The sequence below is a fragment of the Pteropus vampyrus genome, unplaced genomic scaffold (genome assembly GCF_000151845.1).
Source record: "Pteropus vampyrus isolate Shadow unplaced genomic scaffold, Pvam_2.0 Scaffold9, whole genome shotgun sequence".
Classification (NCBI taxonomy): Eukaryota; Metazoa; Chordata; class Mammalia; order Chiroptera; family Pteropodidae; genus Pteropus; species Pteropus vampyrus.
Window position 1 is genome coordinate 3,574,877 of NW_011888790.1, and position 12,544 is coordinate 3,587,420.

The following is a 12,544-nucleotide window of genomic DNA, read 5'->3' on the forward strand; positions in this document are numbered from 1 at the left end:
TTTATATTAAAATATAAAGCATTAGAAATACTTATATGGTTATTTATTATATATGCTGGGCATGAAAATATAAGAAAAAGTTAAACCCCTCTGACATCACCATTCAAAGATAAACACTGTTAACAATTTAGTGTATTTCCACCCCATTTTTATTTCTATCCCATATTTGAATATGCTAAGACCATGAGTCTGAACCTTGTTTCAGTCTGCATCACACTTAACCATTATAAGTATTTTCCCATGTGATTAATTTTTCATGAAATATTTAAAGTTTTGTAACATTGTTTAATATGGCTTTGAAATATTTTATTTAACTCTTCTTTTATTGAAAGGTATATAATTTCTCTCTAAATAATACTTCAATTAAACTTTTTTTCTTGAATCATTTCCTAAACAAACTTTCCTAGGAGTAAAAGTACAAGGCCAAAAGATGTGGGGTTTTTTTTCAGGCTTAAAATCCATAGTTATCATATTGTTTTCTGTTCATCAGCAGTATGAGAATGTCTCTGTACTCATTCCCAAGCTGTTTGAGAGTATGTTTCACTAAATTCCTATATTTTCGCCCCAATATTCTTATATTCTCTTTTCTTTTTCAAGGAGAAAATCCTTGAAATTCATTTAAGCACCTGATTGCTTCTCATTTCTTTGATTACTGGTGCAGTTAAACATTTTTTTGTCAGATTTATTAGCCATTTATAGTTTGCTTATGTAAAACATTTTCTTTAGTTTACTTTTGAAATAGCTTTTATGTGACTTTTCCTTTTGGTTGATGTCAAAACATTTCTAGGACCAATTCCAATAAATTTATACATTCTCTTTTGTTCTAGTAAAAAGTGACAAGAGTCCAGAAGTGTCAATTTCTCTAACATTAGTTGTTCCTAAGGTCCACAAAGAGAGTATTTGATTCAACGATATGTTACATTTTGTGGGACAATTATATAGCTGTAATTATAAATCCTTCTACCTCATCATGAATCTTGTCCTCTTTGTTTTAAGAACTCTTAACCATTACTTATTTTGAAATAATATTTTTAAACCAAAATTAAAGTTGCATTTTTTCTATATTCTGTCTTAAAACAGTGTCCTAAAAATCAACTTGGCTGTGTATTTTGGGAAAATCCTAGAATGTTCCTGTGTGCCAAGATAACCTGGCTGAGAAATGCTGGATAAGATTCATATATAGAGGATGAGACTTTTCCTTTGGCACAGAATTGGCTGCACGAGAAATTTTGTTCAACGGATATGGAAGAGGAAACCATCAAATAAGAAAGTTTATTTTTTTCTTTACTAACATAGAGCTTGTTCCCCAAATGAGCTAATATATTCCAAATGTATGCCAAAATATGTTGCCCTTCTCCCAGGATGTTGCATTGACTCCCCATTTTGCTTGGAGTATAACTTAGACCCTACATCCCTTGCCCCAGCATTCCGACCTCTGCCATCTCCTCTCTGCCTTCCCCTTCCCCCTCTATCTCCTCCATTCACTCTGATCCAACCACTCTGGCCTCTGGGCTATTCCTGGAATAAGCTAAGCAAACTCTTACCTCGAATTTGGCCTTTGCGTTACCCGTTCTCTGGCTAGGCATTCTCTCCTTAGACATTCCTGGAGGAACACTTACTCTTTTTTGTACTTGCTCAAATGTCACCCTCTCCGTGAGTTCTACCTAACTCCCTCATTTAAAATTGCAACCTGGACCCTATCCTCTCAGATTTCTGATCCCCCTTATTCTATTCTAATTTTTTTCTCCACAATAATTACCACCTAGTGTCATGTATAATTACTTATTATGTTTATTGTCAGTCTCCTTGTTAGAATATACATTCCAATAGGGCAGGGATCTTTGTTTTGTTCACCTACACGAAGACCTAAAATAGTACCTGGCAAATAGTAGACGTTCAAACAATATTCACGGAATGAATTAAAAACATTTTGGAAGGAAAATACAGATAAAAAGTGTGCCTTGGATGATATTTGACTGGGTATGTAGAGTATATGACCTAATTTAGGCTTCTGTCAGCTTTTTAAGAATTTAAATCATATCATTCATTCATTGATTAGACAAACATTAATCAGTCACAGACTATATATCAGCACTGCACTAGACACTGGAGACACAAGAGTGAAAATATAATCTCTATTTTCAATGAATGGTAAACTAGCAGCATGTAGGAGGGCAACCAACCTAGTCTTCTTCACTGGTCAGGAAAGACTGGGCATGCCAAACTGAGACCAAAGCAGAGGCCAGAGGAAGGGCTTGAGGAGTGTGTGCAAAAGGTATTCCAGATCGAGGAGTTAGCACGTTCAAAGGTTTGGCATGATTAAGGCTTACCCTAAATTCTATGCTCAGGAATTTGGACTTTATCCTTCCTTCAGTAGGAAGCCATGGGAACATTGAAATAGAGTATAACGCAGACAGAGTTACATCTTAGAGAGATCACAATGTCCTCTACCTTTCAAGGTGTTTTAAACAAACATTTAATGAGTGTTTGCTATCATTAAAATGCTCTTCCTTTGTGCTTCGGGGAAAATTGAAATGGTACATCTAGAAAAAAAATTTTTAAATGTTTTTTACTATGTTTTAAGCATAAAGATAAGTGGTATTAAAAGAGTTTTGTTTTTCCAAAGTCAGTTGCAACATGTTCATGTTGAAAAAGATATGAAAATCATTTTAAATTTAATGAATTATCTTTTAATTATTTTTTCTAAATTATTAAATAATTTAAAGAAATCCAATTTTCTTTAGTTTTCGAAATTAAAAACTAAAAAAAAAAACTTCAAAAAGCTGGCTAAGGAAAAGGAATACATTTCCAACTTGCAATGTTGGGAGACTTTGTTGTTGCTTCAGAAATGTGCAGCAGAAGCAAGTCGATATGCATTCTGGAATCATGTTTGATACATGTGACTAGAATTTACGAGTAGACAAAGCTATGTTCTTTACAAACTTCTGGCCTTTTCTGCCTGGGGAGGATAACCATCCTGTCATTGGTAGAGGTGACGTGCGAAGAGCTACCCCATGCTACACACTCTTTGTATGTCCAGTGGTGTCATGAGAGTCCTGGTACGGGCCTCAATAAAAACTCTGGGGCAGAACATCCTTTATACGATCTTTCTGATGTTGCATGACATTTAGTAGCTTCTGGGATTTCATATCAGATAGTTGGAGGTTGTGAGGAGATGAAAGGCATCTCCATAAGAGTTTTTGGTGCTTAAGGTTAGATTTTTACATTCTTAATCAAATCTATCTTTTTAAAGATTGTCAAATTCAAAACAGTGCTATTGATTCTGCAAGAGATAGATTTTTATCATGTACCACCGGCAGAACTTTCTTACTACCTTTGAATGAGACTGAATAACTATTTGAGCTCTGATTTTTGTATTTCTGGGGTGTTTTCCAACACCACTGAGTAATTCTTCAATTCTCATCAGACACTTACTGGGTGTCCTATACATTTAACTCAATTCTGATACTATTGATCTGAAGATAGTGTCATATCCCACAGGTCGAGAGCTTACTCTTCAGTTTCCGCTGCCCACTTCCTAGAGGGTTTTTCCTCTAACCACTGGCTCTTTCTCCTTTCTGGAGATTCAAAGCCACTTTATTAGCATAAATTCAGGTGTGCTCTAAAGGGGCTCTTTATAATAACAAATGACACTCCTATGTCTCAGGAAATTCCAAGGATTTTAGGAGCTCTGCCAGAAACCAGGGACAAAGACCAAATATATTTCTTATTATATCACAATAGTATTCTCTCTATCTCTGCCTCTGCCTCTGTCTCTATCTCTCTGCCTCTCTGTCTCTCTCTCTCTCTCTCACACACACACACACACACACACAATGATTAAGAGCATAGACTCCAAAGTCGAACTGCCTGGGTCCATCTAAACCAGGGACTGCAACTAACTAGACTTGTGACCTTAGGCCAGTTACTTAACCTCTTTTTGCCTTAGTTTCCTTATCTGTAAAATGGGGATAATAAAGTGATAGGGTTCAGGACATGCTACTCCAAAATATGGCATCCCGGCATATTAAATATCTTAATATCTTAAGCTGAAGGAATTTAAAAAGACAGCAAAAGCAAAAAGTTCACTCAGATCTCCCCCTCCTCGCCCTTCTTCCCTAAAACGAGTCTTAAAAGTCTCATGAGAAAGATACCCTCCCTGTACAGGAGGAAGGAAGACGTTCTTACCACCAGAGATGGGGAATTTGGGGCCAAGAATCTGTACAAACAAATCTTGTTAAACTAACCCTTATTTTCCCAGTTACTTCTTCACCATTTACTACCCTTAGCCCAAACCCCTTTGTCTTGTTGATTTTTCACAAATTTATGGTTTCTTTGTCTAAAAGGTATAAAGCTTCCTGTTCTGGCCACTTCTTTGGGTCTTCATTCTTTTGTGAAGGCTCTCAGGTACATGTAAAAATCCAATAAAAATGCGTATGCTTTTCTCCTGTTTTCTTCTTCATCGGTTCAATTTTCTTACCCAGCCAGGGACCCTGAGAGGGTATAGGAAAACTTTTTTCTCCTGTACAGCAGGCACCACCTCATAGCATTGTAGTTAGTTAACATATGTAAACCCTTGGAACGTGCCTGTACAACATGAGGGCTTTGTAAATATTAGTTATTACTATCTACCCAGTTTTACTTGTCTCACAGTGCTTTGAAGAAAATTCAGCATTAAAAAAATTCACTGAAATAGGTAAATACCAACTACAGAATCATATTGGACAATTGATCGTATTCCATTTTGACTTATCTGATGGCTTATACAATGAACATGCTCATGCCCAAATCTAAGTTAACCCTAACAGATCAAGAGTTAACAGGAATTTTAAGAGGGTAAATATAGTGTCCATTTTGTTTTGTTTTGTAATTGTGCTGCTAAGTAACAGACTTTTCTTTGTGCTTTTTGTCTTTTTTCCTGCAGTTACATTTTTTTCAAGTTCAAAACAATTATGCTGCATTTAAATAACATAGGCCTAAGTTGTAACATCTTAACCCACATTAAGGTGTTAGAACTATTAAAGGATAAACTGAGGCATATTAAAATTTTTAAGAGTTTATTTGGGCAAAAATTGATTTGAATCAGGCAATGCCAAACTGGAGATGACTTGGAAGACTCTGCCAACAGGAGCTTGGGGGAACGCTTTTATAGTGAAGATGCAGAAGCAAAACAAAGAAATTGCCTGATTGGCCATAGCCAAAGCATTTGCTTTATTCAGAAAAGTCTAGTTGGTTGATTGTGATTAGATGTCCTGTGGTTTCTATTTCTTAACCTTAAGGGATTTACAGGCTAAGGTTTTGGTTTGCTTGTAAATGTCAGCTACTAAGATACTGGTGCCACTTCAGTCTAATGGGCTCCTTGTTTAACTAATTTAACAGAACAAATTCAGCAGTCAATGATGCCACAAAATTAACAGAATGGAACTCAGACCCAGAAACACGCCTACAAACAGGCTTCCCCAAAGAGCCTTATTTAAGATGCGTTAGAATCCTCCATGTAGTTGATAAGAGCAAGGACAGACCATAGTATCAAAACTGGATCCTTTGTCCCTGAGGATGACTTAACCTGAAATGGTAAATTTCCCTTTATTCAGGTAATAAGATTCCACATATTTGGAAGTCAGCAGTAGGGATTAGATTTGTTAAACCAGAAATTGTTGATCGTGACCAGAAAATGTAAGAAATCATTTTGTTCTATCTTTTTAAAGATCACATAAATATGCTCATGATTAGAGGCATATATTCTTCTTTGCAGAGAAAAGTTTCCATTGGTGGCATTTCTACCTAGTTCCATCACAAATATTTATCGAGAAACTATTATGTTTCAGGCATCGCTTTAGGTATGGAAACAGCAGTAGAAAAAAAAACTAACAGAAGTTCCTGCCCTCATAAAGCAGACATTGTGGACCGTATCCATTTTGGAGTATATTCATTGTGGAGGGAACTGAGAGAAAGCAAGTGAGTAAAATATATACTGTGACAAAGTGAAACTCTTTAAATAGAGTCATTAGTGCAGGCCTCACCTTGCTAAGAAGGTTTAGCAAAGACCTCAGTGAGAGAAGGGCTTTCTAGGAGAAGAGCATTCCAGGCAAAGGACTAGAGAGATGCAATAGCTCTGAGGTGGGGCAGGTGTGGTGTGCTTGAGAAACAGCACCAGAACGAGTGCGGCTGAAGCAAAGTGAGCAAGGCAGGTGGAACAGGACATAAGTTTAGAGACACAAGGACATGAGGGTAAGCATGCAAATCATATAGGGGTTTGTGGCTACTCTAAAGATTTGGCTTTTACTCTGGCTAATGGAAAACTTGGGGAGTTTTGAGAAGAGGAATGACATCTTATTTCTGAAAGAGATCCGTATGGCTATTATGTTGAGAACAGACTAAAAGGGGCAAGGGAAACGAGGTAAAAGGCTATTTCTGTAATTCAGGTGAGAGACAATGGGGCCTTTGATTATGTTGGTATTAGTGGTAGCAGTGAGAAATGGATAGATTCTGGACATTTTTCAATGTATAACCAACAGGATTTACAGATGAATGGGATGTGATATGTCAGAGCAAGAGAAAAATCTAGAATGACTCCAAGGTTTTTAGCCTGAGCAATTGAAAGTCTGGAGTGGCCATTGGCTGAGATGGGGAACACAATGAGGTAAACAGGTCTGGAGAGGTGGAGAGCAGACATGCAATATTAGACATATTAAGTTCCAGATATCTATTTATTAGATATCTAAGCGGTAATGTTAAATAAGCCATTTATTTTATGATTCTTCTATAAGCTGAATACATTCCTTACAGCTAAGGGCTTCTATAGTACTGACACATATTTGAATTGCTCCTTGATATAAAACATGTTTATGAACTTGTATAAGACATTCAGAACCTTAACACTGCTTCTAGAGAAAACACACTAAAAAAAGTAAATATAACTTGTGTTCTTATAGTGTGTAGAAAGAGTCCCAAAATAGCGCTAACTCTGTCTACAGCAGCTGCACAAGTCAGAAGGGCAAAACAGTGCAGGTTTAACTGCATTTAGGTCTCCGATAAGCAGTGGTGTTTAGGGTCTTCCCGTGCTTTGATGGTATGTGTAAATTGGTTTAATTTTCAAGCACAAGGCAGAATGATGTTTCTTGTGCCAGATAGGTATTTTTGCACAAAACTAGTCTGAAAGTCTTTGGCATGAATACCCAAATTGCAATTGACCTCTGGCAGGCAATGGCAGTAGCACCAAAAATCAGTGTAAGAAATGAAAAGGAACAAGTGCAGAGATGAATTTAGAGCAGCAGGAATAGCTCAGGAAGTTTCAGGTAATACAAAACTCAAAGTGGAAGTTAAAAATCCAAATGCCTGCTGGAGAAAGGCAGGTCATGTTGAGGAGTAAAGCCAGGCTTGTGCACACAAATGCACAATAACAGGAAGTGGTGAGGACTGTAGTGATCAGCAGGGCACAGGTTTCCTCTGAAGGAGGGTGGGCGGTGGCAGTGAGGTGGGGTAGAAGGTCCTTCGTTGTCTGGCAGGACTGGGAGCATAATGCAGCCAGATCGTGTCTTATTTCCAGAAAAACTAGTAATCTAGTTATTGATATGAAATCTCCTGATTGTTAAATGTTGGCATTTAGTTCACATGTTCAGAAAGCATGTGAGCCAAACAACATATATCTGCAAGGTGCTGTTGGTCTGTAAGTACTCACTTACAAATTTCTAACTTTGCATTTACATACAAATAGATTTAATTATTGACTAAACCGAGCCATTAAATCCCTACAGAGTTATGACAATTATTTCTCCTCCACAGAAGAAACCATTCTTCTTTCTATGTGACCTGAATTTTCTGTTTCAATATGAAGTCCTAATATTCAAATACAAGAGTGAAAACAAAGTAATAATACAATACAAACAATTACTTACCTTCTCAGGATTTTTAAAAATGAAGGTTATTGGCTTTTGTTACTATTTTTCATAAATCTCAAATTAAAGTTATGTCTACTTTAAACTAAGTATGATGCAGAATAAGGCAGAGTCATGCTCTGCTGCTTCCAAAATAGGCTGACATTTTACACGATGCTCCTGGAATTTTTTCTGAGGATGTGCAGCTTCAGAAAATATATTGGCTGATGGGAAAGGACTGGTTCTGATGGGAATGAACAAGTAGAAGGAGAGATTTTCATTATGATTAAGGCTAGTTTTCATAGTCCTTTCTACAACTCATTTTCTTCATCATTCTATAAAGAAATCTTCACTGAAAAGCAAGAATATTGAGCGATTGAATAGATTTGGGGGGAAATGCTTAAGCTCAATTCGTTTGGATCCTGTGATAGCCTCCAAGTTAGCATAGTCTAATCAGGCCGCTGGACCCTTGTACAAGTGCTGTGATTCCAGAGGGGTCCAGGGAGAGTTCCGTCTTCCAAGGAACTTTTTCAAGAGAATTGCCCTGCTCATATAGATAGATTTGGGGAGATAAGAGGGTCTTCATTATTTTTTTCTAAATTAATTGAGAGAACAGATAATCCCAGAGTGGAGCAATACCTTAAAACTCTTATCAGCTAACGCTGTCGGCGAGACAGTGATTTATTTCTCTCCTCTCTTCTCCTCTCCTCTCTTCTCTCTTCTCTTCCCTCCTTCATCAGCCCCCCTCTCCTCCTCTCTTTTTTCCTTTACAAGGGCAGGGAACTCAGAGAGCGAGACCGTAAAGTAATGACAGAAGTTCCAGAAGTCTGGAAAGGGGATGATGACCTGGAGATGTGAGAGTGTCACTTCATTCTGCCTATTGCTACCTCCAATTCCCAAGAGATCAAGAGAGCAGCTGGAGTCTTCAAATCCCTTTTCATATGGTCTCACCAGTGACAAATCAAAATATCCTCAGGGATTTTTAGAGAATTAAAATACATTATCTATTACCTGAGATTAGCAAATGAGTTAGAATTATAAAGAGGAAGGATCATTTTAGTTAACTTTGCTCACACCCCCATTTTATAGATAACCCCAGATCCTTTCAGGAAACATTTAATAACTAGAGAAAAGCTGTATGAAAGGTATGGAGGAAAAAGCGAGTTTGAAACTTGGCTCAAGGGGAAAGAAGCTGATGAATGTGTCTTGTTCACTTACCCATAAATTCAGCAGGCCTGCCTTTGCAAAATTTGGGGAGATTTGCTGACATAGAATTAGAAGAGGCAAGCCTGAGGCTGGCAGCTGCTTTTGAAAATTTGGCCCTTCTCACAATTAAAGAAGTTCTCATTTTGTTGTGGGCTGTGGTGTAGGTTCCAACTAGCTCTATGTCTACTCAGTGATTTCTTTGGCTCTTTGTAAAGCCTTGTAAGATTTCAGGATATTAGTGTTTCCCTCTAATTCACTCTTCATAAACGGTCCTTTTAGATACCCTTTGCTACCGGTTAGCTCCACAGAAACTCCTTTTATTAAAAAGAAAAAAAAAAAAGTGGGGAAAAGGAGTTTTTCTCTTTTCCACTGCCTTACCAAGATAGAGAATATTATTTCTTTTAAGAGTGTCATCATACTACTTTACTTCTGTTTAGTAACTGTGGGTTACAAATATTTATTTAGGCATCTAATGGGATTTGTGTTCTTGATCCACTACAGCTTTAGATGAAGGTGTGTTTTGGTCAAAGATTATGTTGATTTTTCACATCTCAAGGAGGTAAAACTCACCAAATACCATGTTGTAGACACTTATGGGTTAGTTTCAAAGATCTGAACTGGACAGTAATTTCTCAGTGTTGGATAACATTTCTTTACCAAGTTAGATTATCAGCCAACATTCCCATTTACAAATAGGGTGGTACTTGACTGAATCAGATCAGAAATGTGTAATTCTATTCCAGTTCATTTATTTGATAGAGCATTTCTTTGCATAAGTCCCCTGGATCTTGCTTCTTTTTCCCCCCAGATGATATCCTAGTAGCTCTGCAATTAGAGGAAGTAATTCTGTTCAACAAAGATAGGCGCAAAACAAGGGCCGAGCTGGGAAACAGCTTTTTGGAAACAGACAGAAAGCAAAACAGGAAGAGCCCTTGCATTCTGCTCGAGTTGAGTCTGCTGATGGCAGGACCGCTGTAGAGGGAATGTCTCTTCCTTTCCATTGTCCAGCCATTGAGGAGAGTGTAGCAGTACTACCAGAGAAGCTGAAGGTGCTATTGTTAGGTCAGATATACTGGGTGGTATTTTCCGTGCCCACTGCAACACAGAATTCGCTCTGGATGGGTAAGAGTGAGCTTTGGCATCAGATTTCCCTGAATTCGAATCTGTTCACTGTCCATTTCTAACAAGTCATTTAACCATTTAGAGCCTTTATTTCCTCGTCTCTAAAATCAGGATGATAACATATCTACCTCATTGGGTTGTGTGAGGAGGATTCAAAGAAATGGTTCAGCCAAAACAGCACAGAGCTGGACATATGATTCAAGGAAAAAAACAATCGAGAAATTCTTTTCTCTAAAGTAGGTAACATATGAAATGTTTTGCGGGTTCCTCAGTAGCTGTGGATTAGGTAAAGAGGAAAGGATAATTAGAACATTGGCATGAGAGGAGAGAGAAGGCAAAACAGACTGAAATGGAACAACCCCAGTGAGAGGGACAATAAAGAGTTCTAAATGGAAAGAGGCAGGCCAACAGCAGAAAGGAACTTTAGATAAGGTGAGCCCCGTGTATTATAAGAAAATCATTTGATTCATTTGATTCTGGCATTCTAGTCCTACTTCTGTGTTTGGTTTTCTCATCTTTATCCCATGCTTAGCCTCACATCTTATCATCTCTCTCTTCTTCCCTATAAAAATTTCTAGTTTCTCCCTCTTCTCCTCCCTTATTCTTATTCTCTCTCCAAACCCATTTTCTTGCTCTTTAGTCTTACCAGTGCCTTCACTATGATTTATTTCTCTTTTGCTCTCTCTAACTTGCCAGTTACTTTAATTTTTGTCCCTTCCAGGACATAAGACTATTTTTTCTTTCTTCAAAAGCAATCTTCTTTTTACTAACCACTTAACACATTCCCTCTTAATATCTATCTTCTTTACATCCTTTATTATCTGCCCACCGGTAGTTCATTATTTCTTGGCTAATTTTTATTATTTGTGCCAGTTGGAGATGCCAATCAAGGGCCATTCACTGCACACAAGCTAAATACAAGTGTTTGCTTACAGGCTCTTAGGTTTTTTGTATTTCAAAACCTTCATTAGAGAACATTGCTGTGTAAACAATGGGCCTGTCCAATATCATCTTATGAGCAATAATTAACAAGCACAACGTATTGTCTATAATGATATTTAAAGCGGTTTTTCTTCAATCAAAGATACTTTGGAATACAAAAGTGTTAAAAAGTGTCCAGGACTATTTAACAACAATTGCTCAAATTATCCACTTGCCAAACATGATTTACCTTCCTTTGCCAAGTCAATTGAAGACAAAAGTGGATTTTAAGCTTAGATTATATGCTGATTGTTTACACTATCTTAATGAGCCACACGTGGTCAGCCCAGACTTTAATCTGAATAAGAGTGTAGATGTGCACACATGTAAGACTTGATGGAAAGCAGTTCCCCAAGGACCTAGGGTGGTCTAGATTCTGCTATGAGATGGCCTTGTTGGTGGAGAGGACTCACTTCTGCTGTCATAGGCTCCTCCTCCTTTCCATTTGCTTGAGGCAGAGGGGCTCATTTATTACAGTAGGATAGAAAAGAGAGAATTCATGTTCATACTTTTTTTGTGAATCTGGTTCAGTTCTTTAAAAAAGATCAGAATTAAATCAGTTTTGAGGAAGCCACAGTAAGAACTTATCCCCAAAGTCCCAACACATCAAAACTTACTCATTATGTGGCATGTGCTTTTAGGAATACCTATTCCTTCATCTCTGAAATGGAGGAAATTTTATAATAATTTAGTTTTGAGGAAGAAAAATTGTCAGTAGTTGAAAAATCTGGGTTCTGGCCCTAATGTCCCCTCTCTACCCTTATCTGGGGCTCTGGGCATAATGCCACTTTGCTCTTTTCATCTCGTTATTCTCATTCATGAAGTACGTTTGCCCTGGGCATTAGGGTACGCAAGGTAACCAGAGAACTAAATGATCACATAAATATGAGGGGCTTCTCTGAAAAGTTCATTTCATGACATGAAATATTATTGATGGTAATAATGAGATCGAGGCAATCATGGCAGCGACCTGGTCAAATCTCTTACCTAATGCTGAAAGCAGCAACTGTACAGGTTCTAGAGCCAGAGTACTTGCCTTGTCACGTCTTAGCTGTGTGACCTTGGGCAAGCTAGTTAACCTCTCTTCAGTTTCCTCATCTCTAAATTGAGACTAATAGTAGTCTCAGGATGATTGTGAAAATTGCATTAGTTCACATGGGTAAAGTTCTCAGACTACTAACTACATTCATATATAAATGCCTTATATATGAATTAGCTATTTTTTTGAGGATACTTGGGCAGCTACAGTGTCACCAAGGGCTCATTACCTTTTGGGAGGGCCCCTTAGCCTTAGACCCTTGCTGCATTCTTTCCGTCTAACCCAAGTCTTGTAAACCCTCAGAATCAGAGTCAGTTTA